Source organism: Haliotis asinina, chromosome 3 (assembly GCF_037392515.1).
Source record: "Haliotis asinina isolate JCU_RB_2024 chromosome 3, JCU_Hal_asi_v2, whole genome shotgun sequence".
NCBI lineage: Eukaryota > Metazoa > Mollusca > Gastropoda > Lepetellida > Haliotidae > Haliotis > Haliotis asinina.
In genome coordinates, this window is record NC_090282.1 from 60,315,051 (window position 1) to 60,333,088 (window position 18,038).

General features: G+C 38.8%; 1 protein-coding gene across 1 annotated transcript in view; it reads left to right on the forward strand.

Moving 5' to 3' along the window:
• Positions 1-18,038, forward strand: part of LOC137278255 (semaphorin-2A-like) — a 328,809-nt gene that overhangs the window by 158,174 nt on the left and 152,597 nt on the right. Inside the window, exon 5 of the mRNA XM_067810479.1 lies at positions 9,537-9,593. The gene's annotated coding sequence lies outside the window, so the exon portion shown is untranslated. The remainder of the gene's footprint in view (positions 1-9,536; positions 9,594-18,038) is intronic.

The following is an 18,038-nucleotide window of genomic DNA, read 5'->3' on the forward strand; positions in this document are numbered from 1 at the left end:
CCAGAATACTGTTCTTCATGGTTTACTAGTGCCAGAATACTGTTCTTCATGGTTTACTAGTGCCAGAATACTGCTCATCATGGTTTTTCTAGTGACAGAATACTGCTCTTCATGGTTTACTAGCAACAGAATACTGTTCTTCATGGTTTACTAGTGCCAGATTACTGCTCATCATGGTTTTTCTAGTGCCAGAATACTGCTCTTCATTGTTTACTAGCGCCAGAATACTGCTCTTCATGGTTTACCAGCACCAGAATACTGTTCTTCATGGTTTACTAGTGCCAAAATACTGCTCTTCATGGTTTACTAGTGCCAAAATACTGCTCTTCATGGTTTACCAGCACCAGAATACTGTTCTTCATGGTTTACTAGTGTCAGAATACTGTTCTTCATCATTTACTATCGACCGAATACTGTTCTTCATGGTTTGCAAGTGCCAGTATTCCCTCCCATACTACCAATGTTCGATTCCATGTTTCCCAATCTCTGATCAATATTCCCTACCATGTTGGCAGTATTACTACCAATCATATCAATAGTATACCTTTTAACATTGTTCTATACATTCATATCAGTGTTTTTTGCTATATTACAAGTGTCTAGTGCAATAAGTGATTGTAACCATGCATACATTAGTGTTTTATGTAAAGGTTATCTTTCTAAATGGGAGATGTTGTGAAAGACACCCCTGCATCCTATATCTCACTACAGATTACATGGCAACTCTGAATATCGAAGCTTCTAATTGTTGTAACACCTATACCCACTCACTCACTCACTCTCGCACTTACTCGCTCACTCACTGCTGTTCAGATGTAGTCGGCGGGTGGTGGTTAAAGTGATCACTTATCAACCCAAGTACCTGGGTTCAAATCCCCACATGGGCACAATATGTGAATATGCATTTCTGGTGTCCCATGCTGTGATATTGGTAAAACCAAGCTGGCTCGCTGGCTCGCTGGCTTGCTCGCTCGCTCACTCACTTACTCACTCACTCAGATATGTGGTCTTTTGCCAGCATCCAGGAAACTAACAACATAGCAGTTAAATATCTACCCACACAGTATCACATAATACTAAAATAATGCCTGTGCTTGGAGCAATATCACATGGGAGTATCCCAATGAAATGGCATCGTGACCATTAGGTCACTGATATTAACTCTCACAATATCAAACACTCATTAGCAGATATTGTACTTAATGAGTAGCTATGTGTAATTTGTGTTTGTTGCCATGTATTTGCATGATCTGGTTGTCACATGTTAGACATCTTGCCTACTCTGAAAAAGCTTTGTCACCTGCCTACGCATCACATACACAGGAAATTGAAGGGCATTATGGGGTTATTTCATGATATTGCTTCTCTGTGCTTAGTTAGAAATCTTTTGGTCAGCTGAAACACATTGCCAACAAATGTTATGTACTTTTTTCGGAAAGCCTGTCTGAGTTAAGACACATTCCCCAAGTTTCATTTCAATAAAATATTTATTTCCTCAGAGTGTAATCGCTTCTTGAGGGCCATAAAAAAAAATTCCCCCAGTTGTGTTCATTAGTTCAAACCCAGTGACTGTGAATACCATATTCCTAGAACAGTGCCTCGCAGTCAATAAATTTGCACTTAGACTTTCTACCATAACGCCTGCGAGATGTTTTTGTGCCATTAATGCAAATTATATTTGTACGCCACACTCGATCGATTACAGTATAATACTCCTCTGATCCTACGCTGAAATGACAATTAATTGCTTATGATCAGTGCAAATTATATTGAAATTAATCCAATGTTTGGCATATGATTCTCAAGAGGTTGGTGAGTTTATGCATCACTTGTTATGAGTACACAAAGTGCTGACCCCCCAAATCCTGTGGCTGGTAGGAAATCACAGCGGTTCAGTCAAAACACAGGCTCTGTGTTGAATAATGGATAACCATCAGATGCTCAGATGCTTGATAGTGAAAGATACGGGGATACTTGGGACAGGCTCTCCTTAATCAATAGCGTTGTTGTGGGATGCATGTAGCCAAAAATACTTTTCATATTTTTGCATGACTTTGTTTTGCTTTTGTGTATGGTAATGGTATAATAATTGTCTGTCATTTACCAAAGACATGTCTAATGTTCAAAGAGATGCTATCCTTTCAAATGAGACTGTCCAGATCAGTAAGGTTATGGATGAGTGAATTATGTTAAGTTAGAAATGTCCAACTAATTATAGACAGACATGGCAGTTGGCGATAGTCCACAATGTGGTACTGGTGGCCCAGTCATTTCATTTTTGTCTGTCCCACAGCCATGCTGACAGGTCTTCCCAACATTTTAACTAGAATACTGTTCATACAGTGGGAAACCTCCCTCCCTCCCTCCCTCCTTCCTCACTCACTCACTCACTCTCACTCACTCTTGCATGCACTCACTCACCCATTCACTCACTCACTCACTCACCCACTCACTCACCCACGCACTCACTCACTCACCCATGCACACACACACACTCACTCACTCGCCAACACACTCACTCACTTGCCCACTCTGTGTCATGTGAGACCACACATAGTTTGTACATGCAAGCTATAGTTGTGTTGTTTAATGATGTACACTTGCACTCAACCTAAACTTATCTTCATGAAGACTTGATGCTTCCATCAGAATCTTCATCAATAATATACTGCGTACTGACAACTTGGATGGGCCACTTCACCTAGTGCTGCATCAGCAGCATACTGAATGATCAATAACTTCATGAAAGGTATAAGCTTATAACTTATAATCTGCTGTTATTCATAATAACTTCATAAGGAGACAGTTTTAAGATCAATTTTGACCCATTATTTTGTCCTTTAAAGAAGTAAAAGGGCATTTGTTTTTTCATTTTATACTGCCAAGATAGACAAGTATGTTGCCAAAACTTAGATGTAAAAAATAGAACTTTAAATGCAAAATCAAATTTTATGGGTACCAATCTATACAACAATCTAGTAAGAATAGATTTCTTCCTCTGAAATCTTGAGTAACTTCAGAGGAAATTTATTGTATCAAGACCATCAATGTGAGCTCATTACCCCTACTTTCAACATTACTGAAAGCATTAGCTACAAAGTACTTGGTCCAATAAAAAAAAATGATCTATAGTTCAAAGCTAGTGAAGTCTGAACATGATAGAAGTAGACTGTGGACAACAAAATGTTCAGCCGTAATCATATTTGCTGAGCATGCAGAGGTAGAGAGTATACAAGTGATGTAGAGGGAAAATGCAATGGGTTTTCCCTGTTACTCTCACAGCAAAGTGTTTGATCCTTTAAGTGGTGTAGTACTGGTCGAGAGTCGCTTGCCACTGCAACAGAAATGATCAATTTACAATAAGCCGATAACTGTGTCGTGGGTACAAGATTTGGTAGATCGCTTAATTTGTATCATTTTTTAATGTTTGTAAACATTCTGTTAGCGCCAGGGAACATACAAATCAAATTATGGTGAACCCCTTGTTGGACTTGCATAAAGTGATGTGGCCAACAATGACGCTTTGCCATATTGATTCAATTGATTGTAGGTCAGAAGTGATTTACATTCATGTAAATGGCAATCGTGATTTATGTACATGACACATTTTCTGAAAATTCACACCGTTTCTGACGAAATGGCCAGAAATTGCTCTACAAGGTAAGACATGTGCAAAGTTAATGTGTTTAGACTTGACAAAGTTAGGCAAGGATGAGTAGGCTCATCCTTTTGTGAGGCTATGTACAAAATGTGTCAGGAAGGGAAGATGTGAAGTTTGAGCTCAGACAGACTTCTATGAGACTGTAATGGATTTATGCTCAGCACATTTTCAGTTTTTGGTGTTTTAGGTTAATGTGTGAGGAAATTGTAGACACTAAATCTTTACAAATCATTTGTTGATGAAAGTTTTCATGTGAACGATAAACACACCACAACTCAAGATATTCCTTGTAAGAGTGCATCATTTTAATTTCATGCCACACTCAGCAATATTCCAGATATATGACTTGAATAATTAAGTCTGGATCAGACAATCCAGTGGACAACAGCATGAGCATTGGGGTATGACAATTGGGATATGATGACATGTGTCAAACCAAGTCAGCAAGTCTGACCAGCCATCCCATTAGTTGCCTTTTATGGCAAGCATGGGTTTCTGAAGACCAATTCTCACCCGGATCTTCACAAGTATCCTGGTTGATATTCCTCAGCAACCTATACTTGTCATGTACACCAGCTCAGGATCAGGAGATAAGTCTTGGTTTATAGTATTACATCATTCCGTAACACTGTGCTCAAAACCACTGGGTTATCTGCTCCTGATTTGTAGGAGATTCATAGGCCCCCATTATGCTTCAGTTTTATGCTGTTCCTTTCTATTATCATTTATAGTATCATTTATGTTCCAACTCTTTCCTTTTTGTTTATTAGCAAATAAGTATTTTATGTATGTGAACCTTAGGCCTTTCTACTGAATAAATCATAGATATATCATTATTATAGTGCTGGTGAGGGCAGGATTAAGCCCCCACAATGGAAGATTCTACTCTCACTGTGGAACCAGTTTTACTAAGGACCATGGCCCAGATTTTCAAAGCTCTCTTAGCACTGAGATAGTAAGTGCCATACATTGAAATTACGTCTGTCTTAGCTCTAAGAAAGCTTTGAAAATCTAAGCTCATGTCTGTTAAATATCAGTTTGTCATGTTGATAGCGTGACCTGAGTTTCACTAGATGTCATATAAGGATTGACTGTGTGTTTCTTTCGTTGCATTGAGGTATGAAACTAAAAACCAATGTGCAAACTGTATGAATCCGCATAACGGATTCTTACAAAAGTTTGCACACTGGTTTTTAGTTTCATACCTCAGTGCAGCGAAAGAAATACACAGTCGATTCTTATAATTAAATTCAACAACAAATACTATAGGCTTTCAACAATAGTTCTTTAAACATAATCAAATTCATCGAAACAGGTATCTTTGTTACCTCCAATTAACAATTTCGGTGTAAGAATTCAGTAATGGCGTGACATGACTCAGGTGACTCATTTACATAAAATGACACGCCTACCAAACCATTAGCCAATCAGCATAGAGCACACCCAAACACCTGTCAATCAACCAAGCTAACATCGGGTGGCAAATCAGAACAAAACAAAACAACATGACGCGTCCCGGTAACAGCAAAGTTTCAAGTTCAAACATTTGAATTGTTACCAGCGAACTGAAAGACTCAGTTTGAAAAGTGAGAATTGGAAATGAAACCCGATGACATGAAGTTAGTGGAACTGAGATTGTTAGTGGCAGCAGTATTTGCGCAAGTGGAAAGAGATTGCGATGTGACTGGGATTGCGATGCCATGAAGTTGATGAACTGATGTTGTTCCATCGGGCACATGCTCTTGTCAAGGCGTTACAACATTATTAACGCTCATGGATAATTTTGAGTTGTTTGTTTATGTTAACCACAATGTATCTCATCAATGTTTATCCAAAGTTCATTAGGGTACCTGAGTGCACGGGAATTCCCTCGCCGTGTAAAGGTATTCCCTGACATTCCTCAGGTCCCAAAGTAGTCCGGTTCGGTGGGCGGGGCTTAGCTTTTTAGATTCATTGGGAAATGAAATCAAAAGAAATGTTCCCAGTTAACCAATCACATTGCCAGAATTTTGATGAACACAATGAAAATTTAAGTATTGCTTATTACATTGTATACTTCCCAGGGAGTTGAAAATGACTTTTGCAAGTGCATTGAACCTTTGACTAGAGTTACGATGCTGTATTTCTGAGTGCAAACCAGCAGCCTTCCAACCACTTAGCACAGTAAATATTGCCAAAAATATTCTCATCCTTATTATGTTATGTACTGCTGAGGGGGATGGAGTGGTAGTCTAGTGGTTAAAGCATTCGTCCTTCACACCAAAGACATGGGTTTGATTCCCCACATGGTCACAATATGTAGCTGATTTTCTGGTGTCCCCGGTCATTATATTGCTGGAATATTGAAAAAAACTTCAAACTCACTCACTCACTCTGAACTATGAACTACTGCTCGTTGTTTTGCCTGTCTGAGACATGTCCATAGAGGTGGTATCTTCATGTCCTTGTACAAGCTATAAAACAACTGTATGGACCTCAGTCTCATGCTGCATGTTAGTTCTCTATGGAGATGTTCTACACCATAACCAAATTGTCCACAGTCAGGGAACAAGATCTGAGAAAGGACCCAATCTCAAGTGGCAAGATTTAGCAGTTTATTGCAGTATTATAACACCTAACAGTTAAACATTGTCCAAACATCCCCTAAAACACCTGCTGGAATGAGCCCTGTCTTTGTCTGACCAAGGTATGGATTTTCTCTGGCACAATTTCATGGTAGGTTTGAGGGCCCTCGCTTCCTGACATAGTATGGCGATGTATTGATTGCCTGGTTCTAGTCACCTGACAGGGAGCATATATATACACTACTGGGACCAAGACATATGAGGCCTGACAGATTGGGCAGCAGTTGTCCACCCATATTGTATCAAGTACAGATTAGAGGCAGACAGGGAAAACAAGTTACCTCCCTGTACAATAACTGGTAAACCATTTTGAAGATGGTGATTTCGGTGTGTTTGTGCCATTGAAAGTTATGGTAGACATTGAACGTAAGGATCTGATATGAAGACCACTTTAATGTTGTTAGTTTTTCTGATGCCTGTGATGAGTCAGTTTCCATTGGGAATGACACGTAACCCCTGAAGTCAGTGGATCACCAAGACTACAGTTGATCACAGAGAATATCTGTGTCCTTGTTATTTGTTGATCATGGCCTGAAATGTTAGGACAAGCAACAGACATTATATCAAATTGTCAAAAAATCACATCATGGCTGAAGGTATTATGAATGATATCAAATAGATTTTTCCTGAAACAGTTTGTGCCTGGGTGAAATGTCGAAGTGTTTTTTATTTGAAAAAAATGTGGAAAATGTCTTGTACTTATTGATTATTTGGCAGTATTTAAAAATTTATTCCTGCTTGAAATATCCCATGAAAAGTTAATTTGTGTTTTGAAGGCAAAACATTTTTACGTGTGATTTTAGTAATGTTTATGATTAATGTACAAATCAAAATGTCAGGAGATTCAAACTTGTTTCCCTCACAGCATGACAGCAACAGTGTTGGCAACAACCAAAAATTGCTTTGCAGATGAGGCATAAATGACATTGATGATGTCAAGTCCTGTCACTGATCAAGGCATTACACTTGTTGGTATGTGTGTATCAATATGTGCCGATGCTGATTGATTGCTACATGATGAATAATTTATTTGTTGTTTAATATATGAATCAAATGCTCCCCCCATCCTCTTCATTTCCAAGGTTATTTTTCCGTTATGAGAAGTGATGGAATCCATAGCTAAGATCAAAGAATTTCTTTAATTTCCTCACACAAACATTAAAGTTTGCTTTCATAATTGGAAATTTACAAAAATTTCACTTTCGGGTAAATGAGCTGTGTGAAAAGGCCACAATAACTGTTCTCCATCTTCCTCGTTATTCCAAGACCAATTCTTCATCAGCTGTCCACACAAGGACCAGACCTGTGTCATGCTTCCCCTTTGCCCTACCATAAAGTCCAATTGGTTTATGTTTAGAATGACGTCAGTCCTGCACAACACATTTGCCATAAAGCAGCCCTTATTGTCAGCTCCGCACCTCAGATTGGTTCAATTATATTACGGATCATGAAGGGAGCTGGGCCAGCTCCTCTCACAAGACATTCATGGTGGATCGGGCAGCTTCTTCCCATGATTGTCTCCTGCGTTGTTTCCATGCATGACATTAATGTCAAAAGCCACACTTTAACACTGGGCATCCAGACTCCATGGTCTTAGTTTCTGTGTGAGTCCTGATAGTGGAAATTTCTAAAAAAGAGTTGTTTGTTGCTCTCATTGCCAGTATTTGTCTCAACATACAACATGCATGGGATCCTGATTGTATCTTGTTACTCCTAAATCATGGTGAGTCACAGTTAGAACGTATAAAGTGTTGTATTGTTTTGTGATACATGTGGTGTTTCTGGGTTTGAATCCATATTTGTGACAAGTTTGATCTTTGGTGTAGCTATCAAAATTATGTGGATGTGGATTATATTCCATTTATGTTGTTTTAGTGTTGAACAAAGGATTGACGTGCCTGTTAAACAGATTTCAATTGTGGTGTTACAGGTATGGAAGTATAGATATGGCAATCACCTGCTCTTGTCCTGTTCAATGATTTGAAGGACCTTGTTTGTCTGCAGTGTTGTGTCCCCTTACACCAGGATCTGCAGATAGGACTGAAAGCTATGTTAAAACACTCTATTATTCATATTGAGCCAACAATGGAGCAGTGATTGTAGATTGCACCAAATAAATAAACATGAGTTACCAATTACCTGCAGTCTTTTGACTGTAAAATTACAAATTAACCATCTGATAGGACTTTCAGTGCATCACAGACCCGATAAGGTCAGGGGTAGAATAGGCCTCCAGCTACCCATGCTTGTCATAAAAGGCGACTAACGGGTGGTCAGACTCACCAACTTGGTTGACACATCACTGGTTCCCAATTGTGCAGATCGCTGCTCGTGCTGTTGATCACTGGATTGTCTGGTCCAGCCTCGATTATTTACAGATCCCTGCCATATAGTTGGAATGTTGCTGAGTGCAGTGTAAAACTAACCTCACTCACTCACTTCAGTACATCACAACCAACCAGAACATGATAGTGGTGCAGTGTTGGCTGATAAGGTTTGTACTAAGATACTGATTCTATCGTTGCTCTTCACTCCTGATAGTAAAATCCACCGACTTTACAGAAAGAAACGTGACACTATTCTTGTTATTGCCATTGTTGCATGCACTGCAAGAGTTGCACTAATGTTGATCCGTACTGAAACAATTGCCCAACTGTTACTAATTAGATAATTGTACCACTCTCTGTCTTGAAAGAGTTCTGCCACTCTCCATATTGCTAGAGTTGTATTAATGTCTTTCTTGAAATAGTTCTACCACTCTCCATATTATTGTATTACTGTCAGTATTGAAATAGAGGCACAGCAGTCTGTATAGTAATAGTTCTACCATTCTGTATATGGCAGTAGTTTCACTCTTTATGGCAGGAGGATCACACCATTAAAATAGTAAGCATAACCTGGAGAGTTACCTTTTGTTAAATCCTTTAAACGTGTGATTTCACTTTAAGGAGCCCACCAACACTTCAGACAAGCTAAGAATTGACATTCACACTGGCAGAACAGTCACTAAGAAGCTTTACATTGAAATTCTCCACCATGTTTCTTACCTTTTGTAATAAGCGAAGAGTTCAATCATTTCAACACGTCCACAGATTTGTCAGAAACAATATCACCCTGCTTGTCTGTACTGTATATAATAGATATGAAAGAAACACCTTTCAGCACATTGTGCTGTTCCAAAGAAATATGAAACATTGACAAATTGCTGTGAAATTCTAGTGACACATGCTTTTTTGTTGGTTTTTTTGCAGACCAAGCAGTTTGTAGGTCATGAACATGACAACGCAGGAAGATTAAGTGCAAATCTGGTAAGTTGCAATTTACAAAAATACTTCCAGTGACGGTCAGTCCTGTGGCGTTATGTTGATTTACAAACACATAACAGATTGGTTGCCAAAAGGGGACTTTTTCAATTGAATAAATATGTCGAACTGTCTCACATAGATGGGTTTTTTAAATTGATAATACTGAAACTCAAGCAAAATTTGCAATTTGTATTCACCAAAACTGGCCACAGTGCGAGCTTGCTCAGTGATGTACATTTCTCATGGGGGGTGCTTTTTCATGATAGTCAGAAATAGAGGACGGGAATTTTAGTTCTCGTGCATAAACTTTCAAATACTCCATTTGTCACTGTGTCCAATTGTCACTGTCTCAGCTGGGGCATTCAATAATCCTTTCTGGATCAGGAGGCTGGCACTGAGTTATATTTAGTACTCAGCAGTTAAGGAACACTGATCCTTCATATTATTGTGATTATTTTGTTATGCCATCAGGATCAGGTGCTTTTTAAACTTCTATTGAGTAGTATTTTTTTTCTATTCTCATATTGATATTTCATATTGATTTTTCAATTTGTTTAAGTTTGAATTTTATTTTATTTTTCCTCCTTGAGCGATGAAAATGTGTTGATTCATATTTTCGCCAAGTGTATCTAGTCATTGCAGCAGACAAAATGGCTTCTTATTCATACTCCAAACATCAATGATGACACAAGGAAATTAAGCCTTTCATTCGTGACAATAGAATCCCTTCCATAGCTCTGTTTATTCACATTGAGGATTCTATGCTGTTATTGCTTCGATTGTAACATATTGCCTCCACCGCTGATGAATAATTTCAGAGCTGGTCTTGGCAGATATCAACTTGATTAGCTAGTAATTAATAGCCACTGGACATGAGTTAACCTCAGCTGACCAATGGGCTTTAGTTGTCTGTGCCGAACACAAAAGCTGTAAATTTCACATGGTTCATTTTGAGAGGGATAAACTTGAGACAAGACCTTCAAGACGAGTTCATGGAAGACCATCCTAGCACTGGTGATGGAGTATTGTGGCCTAGCTTTACTAGTATCAAGTTTCGGTCTGGAAGAAATCCACATTAATCGATTATGTCGAGGAAGTTTGTCATGGATTATGTTTTGCATAGACACATGACCATGCTGTCATTGGCTGTTATCTGTAATTTGATCATGATTAATTCATTGAAACCTGACCCCAGTTTATGGCAGTATTACTTTCTATACAGCATCAGGGTTTATGATGTGGTGAAAGACCTTATACTTGCTTCAGTCACCAGGAACTAAGCCTTTAGTAATAGACTCTCCAGTTATCAGCACCCGTAGACTCACACAAGTCTCTAATGCTATCATTATTGGATTATATCATAATTCATAGATGGTATAAATATTAACAACAAACTGTCCTTTTGAAAGACTGGTGTTGTATGAAAGCTGCATATTTAGACTTTCCTATGTTAAGGATAAAATTACTGTAATACCATGGATCTATCATTCAATACAGCCTTGGGACAAGCTAGGGCACCAGCTGCCCAGATAGTTGTAAATAGACTTGGCTTATGAGATACATCTTGATACCAATGCTGTACATTTTATTGGATTATTATATCTATAGGCGGTGTTTGTAATCACTTTTCTGGTACCAAAATAATATGTTATTTGTTATACCCAATTGGGGCTTTTTGATTGAAGCATCTTCAATTATCTTATAGACTGGTATACACTGATAACTGATTTAGCCTTCTAGAGACAGAGTTGGATTAATATGTAGACATGCAGTATTTTGGGTGTGAAACAAGATCTTTTTGTATTTTTAACAACATTTCAAGCTATTTCTATTTCTCCTTTAATGAGGCATAGAGCAACTGCTGGGAAACAATTGCATGTAATTGATCAATTTGGGTGTCGACAGTATCTGTGTTGAGGACATTTCATTGTTTTAACATTTACAGTGCATTAGGGAGTACCAGTAGTCATGTTTGGGATTCTCTCTTCCCTTTTGTTCATGTATTGTTTTTGTGTTATTTAGCACTGCTGTCCTACAGCAAATTGTAGGGTTGGAAATAGTTGAGTTCATGCAAAACTGCACGTCGGTAGGGCAGATATCACTTCATTCTTGCACGTGTTGTTCATGTTATACAGACACCATAGTTGTGGGCATGATTCTTGTTGTGAAATCAGATCTGAATGTCATCACACTAGGAATGATGTCATAACTGAAGACAGTCTGGTTGGCAAGATGAGTGTTTTGGTAGCATAGTGGTTCAACAGCTTGCTCATTACCCCCAAACCAGTATTCAGGTCTCCACAAGTGCAAAGTCCATTTCTGGTGTTCCCAGCCATATTAATGCTGGAATATTGCTCGAAGAGGTGTAAAACTATACTCACTCACTCACTCACTCACTCACTCACATGCTGTCATACAGACCTTGAAACAAACATATCTAAGAGAAAAACCCATGCAAGTCTAGATTTCCAGTTTCTGAAAATACGAAGGGTTTCTGAGCTCCTTTTCATGACGTTTTGTGATTATTTGTCATGAACATGATTAGAAGTTAGTCTAAGCTGTAGACTGTTGACATGATTCATAAGATATTTCTGTTGTTTTAGGCAGTGATTGTGATCAGTGCATTTTTTATAGATTAAGAAATAGGTAGTAAAGAAATTATTTCATGGTTGTCATAATGAATTAGTGAAACTCATGTATTAAACTCATTTTACCACAGGAAGTAGAAGGATTAGGTGAGTGAGTGAGTTTAGTTTTACGCCGCACTCAGCAATATTACAGTTATGTGGTGGCGGTCTGTAAATAATCGAGTCTGGACCAGACAATCAGGTGATCAACAACATGAGCATCGATCTGCGCAATTTGGAACTGTTGACATGTGTCAACCAAGTCAGCGATCCTGACCACTCGATCCCGTTAGTCGTCTCTTACGACAAGCATAGTCGCCTTTTGTGGCAAGCATGGGTTGCTGAAGGCCTATTCTACCCTGGGACCTTCACGGGTCAGACGGATTAGGACAATCTATTTGGACAGTAAGGTGGCACTGTGGTTAAAGTGTTTGGTGGTCATGCTGAAGACTTGGGTTCCATTCCCCACATGTGTACAGAGTGCAAAGTTTTACCCAGTGTGATATTGCTGGAATAATATTGCTAAAAATATTGTGCAAAACCAAAACTCACTATCATGTCATGAAAACACTGCAACAACAATGCCTTTGCATAGAATGTTATTATCATCATTTTGATACCACATTACACGCCAGCAACTGTTTCATCAGGACACAAGTATCAGAGAAACATTGATTAGGACTACTATACCCATTTTCAAGCATTTGTCAAATATTTACAGGAATACCTATCCAAACCAGCTGTCATAACACATCATTAGGGGAGAAGGTGGGAATCAATAAATTATTGATAGTGTTACGTTCCACCTATGTGCTGAACCAACTCTGTATCCCAAGGTTGTTAAGAGTATGGTCAGTGTTGACATGGAGGCCATGTCACGACTCTGATGGAGTGACGCTGTCATCCATTATTTAACTGTCATACAATCCTCATAAATACTTCCTGGTTGACTGCTGCTTGTAATTGGAGGTGATCATATTGTTTTGACTGTGTGTTTTACATTGTGTGGATAGCTGTCAATCAAGCTTTGTTGATATATGACAAAGTGGACATGTGATAATGGTTTTAATGTGTATATGCACTTGTATACTAAAGCTGGTCGTTAATCTTCTTAATATTTAATCAGTGAATAATGAAACGAGATCATTCATACTGTGGTGTGCATGTATTTTGGTTTTTTACTGTATGAAAGGTTTTATGGTTTTTCTTCAAAAGATTAATCTTCTTTTAATGTTCTTTCTGTCTTTTCTTTAATTATGAGGTGCATTATATGATGTGTGTAGAAGATATTTATCCAAATCTTTATTTTTTATATGAGAAAATAGTCATATGGCATGTTTCACTACACCAATCATTATTGTATTAAAATGATCGATTTCAACAAATTATCAACAATTCTTCAATATCTTTTATCAATTTAGTCAACTGTAAATGTATAAATATGCATGTTATTTGTCTAGTTAGAATAAAAACAAGCTGCATTTTTCATCTGTAAAACCTTTTTGGAATTATTGACAGAGTTCAAACTTAAATCAGTTAGAATTAGCATTCATCAAATCATTCATTGTTTTGCCTATCCAACACACCCAAGCAGAAAGCCATAATTCATGATGCTTCACGACCCAAACATTCCTCCATTTTTACTGTCATTCATTCTTGTCCAAGTGGCATTCTCTTAAAGTCAATTTAAAAAATTGATGACAAGGATTTTTTCGAAATTTTTCGTAATTTCCGGCATGGCTTTCATAATGCCGATCCCCACATTCAATTAAGCATTATTCTGCTGGCACAATGCTATCGGATCTGGACCAGAACTGGCACTATTCGACATCGACTGAGAGATCCTAAATCCAATTTTTTTCCCATGTGATAGCGACATTTTCACATTATCCCAGACCCGCTCAGTGGTTACAGCAAGAAGATGGTACAATGGCTAAAAGTCTCTCCTTTATGGCGCCCCATTATTAATTGGACTTGGACATGAATCCTTAATTCGATGCTCGTCCGATGTTGTGTTGACAGTCCTCACCGTACCGCTGTCACCAGTCTGTTAATGACTGTCAACATTTCTTCAATATTTAATCTCAAATATTGAAAAAAAAGTGAGACATGGAAATTAACTGCAGACATCCGTGAGGTTTGAGACTTTGTCCTGGACAAGTTGGGGTAATTACAGCGCTACAGTTTTTTACACTTATGGATTGGCTTCAATATCCGATATGCTTGACTGCCATTTTCTAAAAGTAAACAAGGTGCAGTCGTGTGTTCATGTTTTGGTAAATTTAGTGTTTATTATGTTCAAGGAGGAAATGTTATTTATCATGATGGTGCTGTGAGTTCCTTGTGAGTCATGTTTCGTAGTCTCCATTCATTTGTGTTCATAATCAGCACTAATCGATATCCCTGAGCTGATCACCATTTATTAAGTGAGTACATTATTTCTAGCAAGACTATAAAACCTTTTGCCTTGTATTCAAATATTGGATATGTTATACACTTTTGATGATTTCATCTGTGTTTGTTTCATTCAAGCTGTCAATTTCACCAACCCATCTGTAGTATATGAGTACCCCCATAAGCAGGATACATGAAACTGTTATTCATACTGGGATAGCGTAGTGGTTGACATACTTGTCACTCTGAAAAGCTGAGTTTGATTCCCTGTGTCCATTTCTTGAATATTGCTATAAGGATCGTGGAAACTTGACATAAAATACTGCTGGCTGTATCACAACATGACAATCATGATGATAAACATCAGCTCAATATCAGGATAACATAGACAAACTTCCAGGAAGACCCTCCAACGCCTAAAGCAATCCTTACCTCCACTCCATACATACTGTACATCATGCATGAAACATCCATTAGTAAACTTTCCAGATATGTTCTTGAAGGGTTTTATCTTAAAAAAGTCTGTTCACTCTGCAGGCATGCTGCCTCCAGGGAAGTTATTTGTGTTGGATTCCATCTTTGGTGTTAAGAAGGGGTTGATTGACAGAGGAAGGAGAGTGGACAATATTAGATTATTATATGCACAGGAAGCTAAGTAGTTGGAGATTGCAGATTGAGCCAGCCAACCATAAACCTCTATGGAGATGAGTTGGGGATTTTAGATGTGAGGAAGTTGTTTGGTCAGGCAGCGAAAGGTGCAAGAATGGATCACTTGAAAACCATGGGGTTCTTAAGTCATTTTTTTAATTTGTCACACAAGAGCTAGTGGTCATGCTTTGAAATGTCAGGTATAATTGTGATTGTGTTGTTACAGAAGTTAGCAAGGGATTGTTGGCTAATGCTGGTGGAGTCACAAGTTAATCTAAATGATGGTCCTGGAGATGATTTTCTTGTGTTTGGGTGTTGGGTTAATTTGTTGTCATGAAACAACTCTCTCATGTTCTTCATCATTCACCGATGAACAGCTTTGCTTGCAATAAGTAAGTGATGAACTGACTGACAGTAAGTGATGAACTGCAATAAGTAAGTGATGAACTGACAGTCCTGACTCCCTCACACACTCACACACTCACACACTCACTGATCCAACCAAGCAGTTGCTCACTTCCCTGTGACCTTCCTTCCCTCACTCACTGAAACATTTCATGCTATTTTCTGTCCATGAATATTGTGGAATCAATCCAATGTAATGATCCTAACCACCCAGTACATTTACCATTCACCTCCTCTGCCATACCCATTAGGAAGCCTTCCCATGAATGTCAAATTCCAGATATTTAATCTCTGCCCAGTTGTACTTCAACTGCTACCTTCAGCTGTGCCATCCCCTCCCCAGGGTGTGTGCTGTTATCAGCCAACGTGATGGCCATGCAGTTAGCAATGTCATATTATAGATAGGTCACCAAATTGCTAAATTATCTTGCTTTATCATATTATTTTACTGTCATAGTTCTTCAAATAATAGGTCCCATGTTATTCTGTAACAGCCGCGAGCATCCAACCCCAGCCTTATCTACAAGCCTGAGCAGCATGCTGATGTCTGATTCATCCCATGTATAATACTGTAATCTAATAAATGTTCAGCTCCTCATCTTCTCCATCTGTCTGTTCGTCTTCTGTCCTCAGGCACATCTTTCCCAGACTAGGGTTAAAGGATAATACACAATCCCTACCATGTTAACATTGTCTACTCCCTTCCTACATCTGTCATACACCATGGAGTCTATCTGATGGACATTGGGCCATTGTGTCCAGCCAGTTCCATTGGTGTTTGATTTTACTATTCTGGGTATGACAAAGGAGACATCAGTCTTGGGTACCCTGGAGAGTTGGTGATAGCTCTACACAGGTACCACTGCTTCAGTTACATTCCATCTGTAGTCGCAAGTGTGTCTGCCGTCATCCACATCTGTATTTTACTGTGTTAGCTATATTTTGTGTTGCCATCAGCCTGTTAGACAATCCAGACAGCACCCCAGACTCAGGACGAAAATGGATATAACTAATCCCAAATGTCTGCTATAGATTTGTCTGTGCTATACAAAGCTGAAATAGTTTCCACATCTCTCAAACCATTGATAAGCCTCCTGTTTCTTGGTCATTCTCCAACCTCTGCCCTCCAGACCACCAACTCAAACCTCCCACCTGTGTGTGAGAGTCATCCTTCAAGTCCTCCCACATATATGAGCAATGTCCTCCTTGAAGTTCTCCCACCTGTACAAGTTATGTCCTCTTTCAAGTCCTTCCACTTGTGGGTTGTATCCTTCTTCAAGTCTCCGAACCTGTGTTAGTTATGTCCTCCTTCAAGTCTTCCCGCCTGTGTGAGTTATGCCCTTCGTCAAGTCCCCAACCTGTGTGAGTTATGTCCTCCTTCATGTGCTCTTACCTGTATGAGAGATGTCCTTCATGTCCTCCCACCTGTGTGAGTTATGTCCTCCTACATGTTTTCCTACTGGAGTGAAAGATATCCTCCTCCATGTCCTCCCACCTGAGCGATGTCCTCCCCTGAGGCCCCCTACCTATGCGTTAGGGATGGCGACAGTGATCTGTCAAGGTCCACCTATGTAATTCCTGTCTCTATTCTAGACCGTGATCGGCCCACAGTCACTAGTTTTCTATTCCTATGGCAAATCAATCAGTCTGGTGTAAGCTTTCTCTCCAGCATCCGTCCAATATGTCTTTACTGTCATGACTTCATCAAGCTTGGGATATTGAACCTTTGCTCAGACTTGTACAACAAATTCAGCCTATATTCAGCCTTAGCACTAATGTCAAGGCTAGGAACCTGCATGATACAACTGACACAGCTTTTACTCAGACTAGGAAACCAAACTGTACAACCAAAAGAACCAATACATACGTAAGGTGGTAAACTACATTGTGCACAAATACCATCAGAACACAGGCTGACAATCTTCATTGCATAACTGACTCTGAATAACCAATACTGACAGTCTTGTAAAACAAATACAATAACTAATCCTTCTAGAAACTACATTATACAACAAGCACAACCAATGCTTTTGGTTTGAATAAATGTATATATACCATCCTTTTCCTTGTGGTAATATATAATGACAACATGCATTTCAAACTACCAGTGAACCCAGCTCCCTCTAATGGGTTCAGGTGTGTTAATATCTATCTCAAGAGCTCACAGTCAAATGTGAGACGATAGCACTTAACTTGGTTTAATTGCACATTTTTATGGGGTTTTTTTGGCAATTAATTTTAAGCATGGAAATTAAGTTTTCTAGCTGAACAACTGGAATTTATTACTACTTGTTGGTCCAAGTAGATGTGAGGGAGCCTGGTTGCTAATATAGAAGTGTTTCAATTACATAAGTAAAAATCAAACACCTTCCAG